This window comes from Plecotus auritus (genome assembly GCF_963455305.1).
Source record: "Plecotus auritus genome assembly, chromosome: 9".
NCBI classification, from domain to species: Eukaryota; Metazoa; Chordata; class Mammalia; order Chiroptera; family Vespertilionidae; genus Plecotus; species Plecotus auritus.
In genome coordinates this window covers 144,125,852-144,139,756 of record NC_137783.1, presented here as the reverse complement: position 1 = coordinate 144,139,756, position 13,905 = coordinate 144,125,852, and positions in this window count along the sequence as shown.

Sequence of the window (13,905 nt, the reverse complement as noted above, 5' to 3'; positions counted from 1 at the left end):
AGACACCAAACTGAAGTAAATTCAGAGCCAAATTGTGCACATCTAAAGGTCATTATCTGTTTGTATTCCATATACATCACAATCACTGGTAAACTGTTCCTTCTCTTTTTGGCCAAACTTTGCTGAGAAGTTGATTTCCATGAAGATAGCTGCTGCAGTGGCCACACAAAACATAGGAAGACAATTTAATTCTTGGCGAGACCAGATGGTCAAATGCTGCAACTGACAGTAATCAAAAAATATAAAAAATGCAGAGTTGATTTAGGGGTGAATGTTATTGTTGAGCTGTTTAAAAGCCTATGTAAAGAAAGGTAATATATTGATTATTGAAATAAAAATGTGCTTGTAGCTCTATATACCTAAGATGGTATAGTGTAGTTGACACATATCCAAAAAGGGTATATAATAAATAATCCAACTTGGCATTGACAGACTTACTCTTTACCGTTTGCTTTTTCAACATAGATGTTATCAATGTAGAAGTAATAAAAGAAGTATGTAATTTAAAGAATACAAGTCTTATTTTATCTCCTCACTCTGATGGACTTTGCTTTTTGTGTTTATTAGTTATACTAGTAGCCCGGTGCACGAATTCATGCACATTGAAAGGAAATTAATTAGAAGAAATATTTTAATATCGCTATTCGAACTTTCTCTATAATAGAAATGTCAGAGATGAAAGAAAATTGCTAAAATGTCTATGAAAATAATACATAACTTGATTAATAAATAAACAATAACAACATGATATAACGACAACAAAGACATGATATAAAAACAACAAAAACATGATATAAAAACAACATTGATAAAAACAATGACTGTTAAATTGATTAAACTTATTCTAATATCTCCCTGTATACTACATTAAGAGTAAAAAGACTTTCAGAGTGCTTGACTAATTTCCCTTGTTATGAAGTATTTACAATTTTAACTTTAACATCACATGCTCTTCAAACTTGAGAGAAAGCAACATATAATTGACCATGTCCGCAAACGGGTTCAGGTAAGAATATTCCTACCCTGTCTAGAGTTTGTCCTCGTGATTTATTAATAGTCATAAAAAATACTGACATCACAGGAAACTGTCTTCGAATTAATTTAAATGGGAGACCAGTGTCAGACAGGGACAAATCAATTCTTGGAATCAGAACAGCCTCTCCCTCTGCAGATCCTGCTAATACTTCAGCTTCGATTATGTTAGGTCACAATCTTTTGATAATCTATTACCATTACAAAGACCCCATTTACTATTGAGATTTCTCAGTAGCATGATGATTGCACCTTCTTTCAATTTTAATTTATGGCACAGCATTCCTGAAGGAATAATACTATTAAGAAATTTGATGGGAAAATTTTCCTTTTTGGTATCATCCGTTGAATTGATGGAATCATCACTCAAATAGGTGTGAAAATCTCCATCGAGTATATCCAAAATTTCTTAATTTAATTTATGAACACGCTCATTTTTTGGACAAATAATCGCATGTTTAGATATATTTTTAATATTATCTATAGATATACTATTTCCAAAGGTAGCTTCAATAATAGCTCCGTTACAAACCATTTTAGAGGGGATTTCAATAATATCCATTCCTAAATGAAAACTGCTATCAAGTTTGCCATCTCCAAGTTTTACTAACCATTCACTATAAGCAGAATCCTCTGATCTCATATCTGTTTTAAGAGACATCTGTCTGAAACATCCCCAAACACTACAGTACTTTAAACTCATTTGTACTATGACCAGTCACATAGCATGCAGCACAACACTGAGACATTGTCGAAAATACCCTCCAAGAAGGATAACTTTCCCACCAAATGCAACATTCAAATTGGTGCCAGTGAGAGTTTTATATGTACCGTGCATGTGCAAGTCAACATTTATTTTTAAATTGCCAGTGTGGGTCATATGTACCAGCTGGTCGGTGTGTCAGATGGTCAGACAGATGGACGGTTGGTCACTTGTCCTTTTATATATATATATAGATTATTGCTACCTATCTTTACAGATTTTATTTGTTTTCTCCCTCCCTCTCTAATTCATTACCTCTACTTTGCCTCTATTTTTTCTTTTGTTTCCTAACTTTAAGGCTATAAAATGTGCTATTTTTTTTTTTTAACTTGATGTTTGCTTTTTTTTTTTTTTTTTTTTTTTGTCATCATCCCCTGTGGATGAGGGACCTCAATGTTGCTCATGCCAATAGAATAAGATTGTGTTCAGTAAAGCAGATAAAAAAAATTAATTTGATCAAAGAAGAGAAAAAGGTGAGTTCATGCTCTGAAGATTCCTTCTGTCAATGTTTGGGAAATCAGGAAGGTCTTAAGGGTTACGGAGGAAGTAGGCATGTTCAGGGGTGGGGATTTCAGGGTGGGGATTCCAGAGTGATTGGAATTGCAGGGGAGCATGTGTAGTTTTCAAACATACTTGGAACATGTCTTGTCATAGATCACATGTCTCATTGTAATGTTAAATACCCACTCTTGGGCATAAGTTTTAGTGTGCTAACAGAGAAAAGTTCCTCTAAAGATGATTTGGGAAGGGGTTCCAGACGCCATCTTGGATCTTTCGAGTGCAAGTTGGTTTCTTAGCATGGTTGAGTTTCTTATGTTTCCTGCTGGCAGGCTTAGCTAGCCTGGAATTTCCTCCTTGGCTTGCTTTTGGCAGGGGATATGTTAGAAGACAAGAAATTCAGTAAAAGTTCAAGGATTAACTAATAATATGGTGGCACAACCCGGTGATATTTTCACTTAACAGTATGTCTTGGAAATCGTTCCATGTCACTGTATGTGCATAGACCTCATTCTTCTCAATTTGCACATGGTATTATATGTTATGAATATACAATATATTTTTTTCTTTTCTTACAAATAAATCTTGAGATTGTTTCTCTTTATTTTCTATTACATAGAATGTTTAAATTGATCTCCTTTTATATGTCTTTTGGAAGATATGCTGAGTTTTTAGTATTTTTTTAAATATAGAGTATAGTTTTAAAATCAATACATCAAAAGATATTTGATTATTAATTCCTTTAATGTTTTTCTCCTATATTTTAATTGTATAATGATTTTAATTTTTTTGTGTGTATGTATAGTTTGGTATACTGAATGATCTTTGGACTAGAATTTAAAGAACACAGATTCTAATGCCAACCCTTGCAATCACTGGACATATTTACCTCTAGGTAAATAACTAGTGTTCCCAGGCTCAGATCGCTCCTCTTGGGTAAAACAGTGTTGGCATAGACAATCTCTGGAACCTCCCCCTTCATGATTCCATGACACTCTATCAGCTTCACTTTGATAAAGTTGCTAATAAACACGAATGTTTAAATCAGATTTATGATTCTAAGTCTGAAAAAAACAACAACCTTGTTTTATAGTAAATAATAACAACACTTAAGATTTCTGTCCCATTTGCTGAGAAAGTTTGATCTGTATCAATACACATTTGCAGGTGAAGAGTAACTAAAGCTCAAATATAATGGTTCCATGAATTAATCATGTCTACCTTTGCACAGCAGTAGATGGTTTAGGGCTTAGGTAAGCCCCATTTAGTTCTCACTCACAGATTCTATCTCTGAGAATATAATATTGATTGTATGAATTGACATTTTCAATCCCAAGGCCCCTAAATGTGCAAGAGGTTATGAATATTATAGGGAGATATTTTCCCCTCAGCCTGCTCTGAATTCAGAATTTTATGGAATGTAAAGAGGGCAGTAAGGCAATGCCACATTCAGCCCATTGGGGAAGAGGGAAATGAAGAGAAGGCACATGAGGATTCCCAGGGGAGTCAATAGACACATCTATCCCACTTACATTCAGTTTGAAGAATAGCGATTATTATTACACATCCAGAGACTTTCCTGAACTTGATATCATGTTACGTTTAGTCATCATGTCTCTTTCAGCTTGTCTTGACTATGGCAATTTCTCATACCTCCCTTGTTTTTGATGACCTTGACAGTTTTGAGGAATACTGTCCAGATATTTTGTAAAATGGCACAGAATTAGAACTTGTCTGGTGGTTTTCTCATGGTAAGACTTGGTATATAAGTTATTGGAAGGAAAACCACAGATGTAATGTGCCATTTTCATCACACTATATCAAGGGTACATATTGTCAGTATGATTTATGACTATGGATATTGTCCTTGATCACCTAGCTAAGGTCGTGTTCATCAGGTTTTTCCACTATATGGTTACTCCCTTTTCCCCCTCTTCACATTGTATACTTTAGAAGGAACTCCCTATGCATAGTTCACACCAAAGGGGTGGGTGTATATGCTCCCCCCTTGAACATATAATTGTAGAATTCTTCTGCATGAAGCATTAGTCTCTTCCCCCCAATGTATTAAATAGATTTATTAAATTTATTAAAATAGATTAAATAGATTAATTTCAGTATATATATAATTGATTTCACACTTGGAGTTATAATCCATACTACTTTAAGATTTGGCTCAAATTTAATCCAACTTTGATTTTTTGGAGCTCTTTCAGTTGGCTCTGATATATTTTTATTCTAATTGTTTTTTCTGTGTGTGATTTTTTTTAGCACTTCCTTATTGCTGACTCTACAGAATAAACGTATTGTTTATTTCTTGCCCCACCCCTAGGTCAGCCATTACTTCAAAGACCCTTGGTTCCTTTTATTGGATACTGATATTATAAAGCAAGGCCTGGGTAAAAGGCAGACTCTTTGCTGCTGGGGTGTCATTTTTTTTGCTCTCTTAGCTAACGGAACGGTAAATGTATGGGTTTCACTAGTCTCTGTACATATAAGTATCTAGTATGCATCTTTCCATACTAACCATCCTCGTCTATACTAAGCTAAAAATGAGTTGAATCAATGTTTCTCACTCTAATTTATCACTTGTGGCTAATTTTAGCCTTCTCCAATTGCTTATCTGTAATTTTCTATAAACTGTGGGTAACCTGGCTCCCACTATATTTGCCATGTATTTACTTAATATTTTGATCTGGTATACATGAATAGAAGTGTCATAATGATTAATCTGTACCACTGTTGATGCAATTCTGTCAATTAAAAAATAGTACTTATACACAGTTTCTTTTGCTTTTTATTTTACAGATCCTACTCATTGCTAAAGTTCCTTAGGTCAGTGAGCTTATTCTATACATTTGTAATATAGTTAGACTTTCTTTTCATTTCTCCCAGGGGATACTACAATTTCCTGAATAATTTTACTTTTACTTTGCCTACATGAGGGTTCTTTCTGTGCTGTGAATTTCTAAGGATATAGACAAGAGCATAAGTTCTTTTATTCACCCTTAAAATATTGAACAGAATCATGTTGTTGCTTTAAAACTCCCCTGTGCTTCACCCATTCATTCCCTTTGGCCAGTAATAGCTGTAGTTAGTAGCCATGGATCCCAAGGCAATGATATACAACGGGGCATTTTCTGGGTGTGGCATCTGGGAGAGCTCTTGGTTTCCTGATCACATGAGACAGCTTTGCCTGTCACGGCCTCTGATTTGCCCTTTCCTCATCTTCCTGCTTGGTATCTGATGTGATGCCTAGAAGTACACCCATCATCTTGCCACACAAGACAAAGTGCTCATCCATTAAGGAACCGTTTACAGAGACTGCACCTCTGATGAAGTCATTAATCAGCTTCTCCCTCCACAGACCATCTCCAGGCTTCTTGTCATGTGTGAAATCAACTCTTATTTAAGCTATTTTTGGAAGACTCTCTCTTACTTGGTGCTAAGTGTAATACTAACTGCTATTACCATCTTGCTAGTTTGCTTTGATTGTTTGTAATTTCTGATACCTCTTACTATATCTTTCGTCTCTAATAACAGGCTGTTTGTGACTTTTCAAAAAAAAATGCTAGGAGTGTCTCTTTCAAAGAATGATACTCTTTCTAAAAATAAAAGTCTCACTTTCATTATTTTTATTTATTTATTTATTTATTTTAGTAAGATGAGAAGAAAATGTCAGGACCCTATGGTTCCAAGTTCTGTGAAAAGGATTAGCTTTCCCTTCTGTTCCTACAAATGGAATACTAGAAAACACTCAAATACTAACTCAAAATTTTTTACTTGCTGCGCAGCCAGTGTGGCTCAGTGGTTGAGTGCTGACCTATGAACCAGGAGGTCAGGTTATTCCCAGTCAGGGCACATGCCCCGGTTGCAGGCTTGATGCTCAGTAGGAGGCATGCAGGAGGCAGGTGATCAATGATTCTCATCACTGAAGTTTTTATCTCTCTCCTTCTCCCTTCCTCTGTGAAATCAATAAAAACATTTAATTTTTTCCCACCTGCTACAGGTGAGCTTCTCTCCCAGCTGATCTCTAATAAATATGGTCCAGTCTCCTGATGTATATATAATCCTTGCAGTTTAGTGAAGTGGAAAGAAATGAAGAAACACATAAGTGATAATCATTTATAATTCTTCTGTTTCTCATTAATATTTTTTCTATTGTCATATTGGGCTTTTTGTATTAAAGATTTTTTTTTTAGATAAAAACTTTAAAAGCTAGGTTATAAATAGAGTTTTAACAACAGATTATTCAGATCAAAGTTATTTTTCCCTGCAAAGGATTCTCTGATATCTGGAAGTTTAAAATAATTATGAATGATAACATGAGTGGGAATCTTAACCTTCCCAGTTTTTTAGGGTTATATTAATTTTTACAATGTGTAAAATCAGCATACCCAAAAACTCCCCCCTTACCTTGGAAATGGGCAATACATAGAGAAGTTGATTATTTTTATATTAGTGGAATTTTAAATGGCCATCACACTGATATATAACTATGCTCTGTCATAGTTAATATTGAATGGAAAGCAGGAAGTAGCCTTGGCCTTGTGGTCAGGGGCCTAATATGCAGACGTTTTGTACCAAATCTCTATGTAATTCCTAAAGAGTGTGGTTTTAAAATAGATTAGTAAGTTTTTGAAGGGAATGTCAGTCATTGTACACTTTTCTGTTTTAAATTTGTGGAGTGTTTCACTTTATGTTCAGAGTTTATGGAACTGTATAATTTATGAGATGTCAGAGTCCTTTGCGATCAGCTAGTCCAACCTCCTCTGAACCCAGATGAGAATATTGAGACATCAAGAGCCACATAACCAACGGTGCTGTCATGATGACCTCTATCAACTTGAGGACAATGTCAAGCACCTCCCTTCCTCACCATCCTCACCTTAAATCACTGATGTAGGAGTACATGTGACAAAAGTCTTTGAATGACTGACTTAGAGAATAACATCTAGTAGGCAACTTGGATCTTCTACAGATGCACAGTTTTATATCCTCTGAATAAAAGTAGTAAATGTATTAATAAGACATTTAAAATAAATGAAACAGCACCTGAAAATGACATGTAATATGTGGTAGACAGTGAATGTAACTTGCATTCAATATTAACATCAGTTTCTTGAATGCAACATTAATTTATGTAAATAATTTGGAAAAATGTTTCTATTTTTGTTGCAGATTTTCTTTAGTAATTCTATGTAGCTTAGTATATTATTTGTCCATAATATATTGTCCATCCTGGTTTGTATCCATATTGTCTGAAAACGCAGCAGTCAAGTATTTTGACACATGATCTGAGGTTAAAATGCTTAGATAAAAGCTGGTGTTTTTTTTAAGGCTTTATGTCTTTTTTTTTTTTTAAAAAAAGCTCATAAATTGTGTTTTACAGTAGAAGAACTACAAAGTCCTATTAGTTACACTTCACATTTTATAGTAGCTGCTACTTGCCAGTGATCATTAAGTGAATAAAACATCTATCAAGCGTATGGAAATGAGCCCGTTCATAAATCATTCTGCTCAATCTGTTAGCAAGGTGGGCTCCATGAACATTTTAGGAACATCTATAAAAATTTAAGACCAGGAGCCGGAATAATTTTCTCAATCTATTTAGTAGTCAGTACTGATAGAAGTCTTATAAGGAAAATTTTGTCAATTCTTTTTTTCATGTTGCATAGCAGTTATTCTAAACAAGTATCTCTCCTTGTGCATGCCATGACTTTTACATGGAGTAAATTTTCCATCCTTACACAGTCCTTTTCTGAGTGAGATAAGTGTTCACTAGGGAAGTTAAAAGCAGGTGCATGAACCCAGGAAATAAAACAACCCTATTTAGGAATCTTTCTGTTCCATTTCCTTAAGCAGTGGTCAGCAAACTGTGGCTCGCGAGCCACGGTTTGCTGCTCTGTTGACTAATGAGTTTGCCGACCACTGACCTAGACTCTCGATTCCAATAATTACAGGCTATTGTTGTTCCTTGTGATTAAGCCCCTAAGTACTGTTCCCCCATTTAAAGGATAAAATATAAAATGATTGCACTTCAAAAGCTATAGTCAAGAAGAGAGAGGAGAATATAACTACTTTAATTAAAAACTTAAATCCTCAGTAATTTTATGCAATAGATGATAAAATTTTATATTATTTTGTTCTATCACATTTCTTATTTGTCTTTTAATGTTATGATAATCAATCACATAATACCAAAAAATTACACACTTTTTTTATTCAGGTCCTAAGGATGGCTTAAGTAAACCTTGAGAATTTTGAAAATACAAGAGTGCATTGTTTCAGTACACCTTTCCATATAAATTATGAGTAGTTGCTAAACAACAAATGTTCTGCCATTTAAAAGAAAATACCTTTTAGCACTTTAAATAATTCAATGTTTCCTGCTCTACAAATGGTGATTTTTGCAACAGTATTACTAATTAAAGAGAATTTTACAAAACACAAATATCCAATATTTTATGATATGATAAGGTGAATATATTGATCCTTCCAGAAGAATCAATAATTAAATGTTTCAGAGGTACTGGTCTCAGTTGAAGTTAATGAAGAATTAATTTGAAAGAGACCTTTCCAGAAGTGGAGGGTACTGCTCTGGATGATCCTGAAGGTCACTCACCAAAGGTCTCCTGGCTAGACTGGATAATCCTCAGGTGGGGCTTTTGTCCTGAGCATTCAAACATCAAATACATGGATTCTAGGATCTTATGTTTATATTACCAAGTTATAAATAAACGAAGGGAGCAGGGGAACCAGACATGAAACATAATAAACTGGGGAGCTGAATCAGACACTGAGTCTACTTCACTGGAAGTTGCAGCATTCATAGGCCCCCGGGGAACCACTGCATCCTCCTTCGATGGGGACCTAATCCCCGAAACAGGCCGGGGAAATCTGTTATTGGCTATGAGCCAGGATTACCAAGGCAGGGGGGATGAACAGCGATGTGGAAATTCCTCTGCGGGGCACATCCCCAGCAGAAGCCAAGGTGGTGCAGGTGGAGTCCCTTCTACCTGGACGCATGGGCAGTAGGAGCCAAGATGACACCATAAAGGGGAGGTGTCTAATCTGGGAAAAAGGCTGGATTGGTTAGGGGGAAGACCCAAACACAAGCTCATGAAGGATTAGGAAATGGATTGGTTAGTTTGAAAGTAAGCTTGGGCTTTCCCAAACTGGAGAGAATATCATCAGAGCCTATCAGAGGCCTCTGGCTTGGTAACAGGCATTGGCCTGTTCATTTGTACCTTCTCTCTCTGCAGCCCCCTCATGGGGCCAGCAGCCACATGGGCCTGGCCTGGGAACAGACTCCCAGCCTGGCAGACTCCAAGCACAGGCTCCAAGCACCAGCCTGGATGGTGATGCTGCACCAGCCAGAGTACAGCTGGGAACAGAGATCAAGCCAGCTGACTGGACAGAGACAGAACTCGACTAAGCTTTGGCATGGACTGGACCAATGGCACCGAATTTCTGGGCCTCGACCTTCTTCTGGGCTTGATGAAGACAATGCTAGACTTCATCCCTAGTGGGACAAACAGTGGGCACCAGGAACTTGGGCTGGTCTTTTATTCCATCCCAGTAAATATTACCACTACACCTTACCCTCCCATGTGTGGGTCCTCCGGAATGCTTTTCTCACGACTCGGTGAAAGGACCCCATTTCCACTTGATGGTGGTGAAGATGCTTTTCATTGACATTAAGGGTCTAAACTCTACCACAGAAGCATTAATAGTAATTTTAAGTTTACTGAACTCAAACTCTCAGCATCTGTAATTGGTCAACCTCTGTGCCCTCAACTGCATCTAGCTATCAAAAGTTTAGTCAGCATTTAAATTGCTGGCACTTTCCTAACAGTCCATTTTAATTCAATCCCAGTTTTACTAAAGGAAGAGGTCATTAAAATACATATTTGTTTTATAAGAAGTTATTTTCTTCTTGTTTTAGAAAACTAGGAAGTAATAGTGATCCTTCATAGTAATCAATCTCAGGCGGCCCCTCAAGCCAATGAGGGAATTAAATTTGCTTGCCCCTGTGTTTTTTTGTTTTGTTTTTTTGTTTTTTTGTTTTGTTTTTTTTTTTTTTTCCTGGAGAATGAGGTTGATAATTGTAATCCACGTCAGAAGGTTTTGAGAGATTTAAATTGTTAATATTTGCAAACTTGTATATTCACTTAATAGGTGTGAACTATTATTTGCAGAATACAGATCAGTATTTTGCAATCCCAAATGTGGTGCCTCCTTTATTCCCTCAGATTTCCTGCTGAGAACTTAAGAGTTCCTTCCTTTTGTGTTGCTTGGCTTTTCTAGAAGTTTCCTTTCTTCACTTTATCTAAAGATGTCCTGAATAGAAACTGCATCCTTCCATTCCAACCATTCTTACTTAGGTCCTTTGCTTCAACTTTCAGAAGTGATGTAATTTGTGTTCATTTATTTTCACCAAGCAATCCCAACTTTCTCTGCATTTCTCTTGTCTCCTTTACCACGTATCTATTTCCTCCACAGCCCGATCGCCTAGCCCCTCACTTTTTTTTTTCTGTCCACAGATGTCAGAAGGAAGGATGGGACATCTTGTCACCAGTTCTTAGTAGAAATCACAGGGTCGGCTAGGCCCTTTCCAATTAACACTCCAAATTACATTGGTGAGGTGTGAGCTTCAGTGCTATATTCTTTACTGCCAGACCTAGTGAAAAGAATTCTGTCAAAAAATAGCCTGCAGTAATTCACATGACCTTGGGTATCACTGGAGATATAAATGCTTTATAAGGTATTTTGAACAAAATAACAAAATGCTTTTCTGAATAAAGCTAAAATCAGTAAGTCATGATTCCATTCGATTTGATGCCACCTGTTGTGATTTTTTTTTTAAGAAAGGAAAGTAAGAAAACACAACTGTGACTATCATAAATAAATAAATGATAGATAGATAGATGATAGATAGATAGATAGATGATAGATAGATAGATAGATAGATAGATGATAGATAGATAGATAGATAGATGATAGATAGATAGATAGATAGATAGATGATAGATAGATAGATAGATAGATAGATAGATAGATAGATAGATAGATAGATGATAGAATTCAAGCAGGAAGCACTTCCACTTTATGGGGGCAGTTTAGAATACCAATTGGAAAGTAAACTGTCTCCGTTGCAAATAGGCGGCATGTTTTACGGAGTAAGGAAGGGGAGTAGAGTATCCTGTGGCTGCTGGATTGAATTGCATTGCTCTGTTGCTTTGCTGCTTTGTGAAAGTAGTAGCCAGGTTTCTTCTGGATGTCCTTGAAAACGATGGCATTATTTTTCTTCCTACAACTAGGGGAAGGAAATAAAGGTGTTTATCCAAAATTGGAGGGGAAAAGACAACAACAATATTCATGCATATATTTAAAGGGTATGTCTCTGTAAGTAAGCAGTCATATTGTTTTGCAGGGAAGTCCCCAGACTTGGTTCACTCTCATGCCTTGGCAACGTGCTGTCCTCTGATCTGACATCGCCTCTTTTCTTCTTATGCCCTGTGTGTCCTTTCTCTTTTTCAGACACCGCAGTCTTGTACTTGGACGCTGGGAACGCTTTTCTTGACTCCCTTTACTAAATACCCTGCAGCATTCCTTTTCCTAGACTTCAATAGATCGATCGTCATATAAGTTTTTATCAAAGCTTGTTTACTTCATGCTCTAATTCTTTTTAACACATTCATCCTCCCACACTGACACCTAGCTCCATGAAGCCAGACTGTATCTTATTTCCCTTTGTGTCTTCATCTAATTCCCAACACATATTATACATGAAATAAATACTTTATTAAATGTATAAACATAGATATGTATATTCGAATATGTCATGTGGCCTTTTATATGTGTTTAGACACTCACACATACACAGCACACTTATGTGCACACATCAAAGGAAGATGTTGAGATAGGCATATAACACAAAAGATATATAAAGATATAAAAGAACAAAAAAGTACATATGAATAATTCTAGGTCCATAACAGCTGTTCTTATAAAAATCTGTTATCACAGCTCAGAGCAGAATACTACCATTCAGAAACTTTGCAGCATCGAGTTTCCATTCTACTTCTTAGAAAATTAAAATTCACTACATCAAATCAACAATGTACATACTTGGTTTCCTACTCCCAACGTGTATTTCCTCAAGTGATGGTACTATAATCTTTTCATTAATTTCTCTAAGATAAAAACACATGTGTTTAACAATCTCCTTAATCAAATCAGTAGATGTTATGACAAAGAAAATAGCCAACTCAGTTACTACTGATCTCTACTTTCTTTCCAAAGTCCACATTTTCTATAGCCCACTGATTATTTTCCATTTTTGTTTGCTCTGCTTTCTTGAAACACCCTTATCTTTCTTTGTCTTTAATATGTACCAGGGCTCTTTATCGATCCCACAAAGTATACACACCTTACATGGAATACATTTAATAAAATTGATCTGAAATGTGTCATATTTCATTCTGAATTAGGAAAATACCTGCAACCCTTGCTCCTATGTAGTACCTATCCCATTTCTATTAATTTTAATCATGGGTGTTTTCTTTACCTTTCTTCAAATGATTGTCAGGCAGAATATTTTAATGGAGGTCTGTATTTATCAATTCTAATGGTTGTTCACATCTTGTCTTGATTGTAAGGCTGATTCTTTAGGCAAATAATTTTCAGCTATTCTCTTGTGTGATCTTTTTTCTATTCATTTAGAGAATATATATTAAGCACTATATTCAAAGAATATAGTAGGCTGAAAATATAGTAGGCAACATGCTAAGAACTAAGGAAGTACTAGTATACTAGTATGTACAAGCCCAGATTCTATACTCCAAAGAGCTTGCTACCCTGAGGGTCACAGGCCCACAGGCAAGCACTTATATATAAAATGACATCTCAGAGATAATATCATTCAAGTCTTCCTGGAGGAATTGCTATTTCGTCATCATGGTTTTTACTTACAGAGCATCTTGGTTTTTACTTACAGAGCATCTTGTATTTATTAGATGCTATTCTTTCTAATACTTACTGTTATCACTCAGACTTAAGGTGTGAAAGACAAAGTAAACCTAGTGGAAGACTCAGGAAACACTAAAATGCTGAGAACTATGCCATTAAAATCAAATGCTCTGTGATGTACATCCTCCAGATAACTTCTAAGAGTTTTAGATCAATTGTTATTGGAAAAACACTTTTAGAAACTCTTATGAAGCCAATATATCCATATCTAACTCTATACATATATACATATAATGATACCTATATACCCATATATTTATACACAGATGCATATTTATGAAAAGCATTATTGATTAGAATATAGAAAAATAAATATGCACTTATGTAAAAGTATTGGCTCTGCTGAGGGTTTTATTATATGATGACTAAAGGATGTAACAGAAGACAGTCAAAGAATAGTATGAGCACATGTGTGTACATGCACTCCCTCACACATACATATACATGTATTCACACACAAACAAGTCAATGCCCAAGTACTGTTTATTGCTAACTTTCACTATGCATGAGTTTTCTCACTGACTTATAGAGATCATATTCCAATGCTAAAATGCTTTCCCTTTGTCTACATCAGTTAA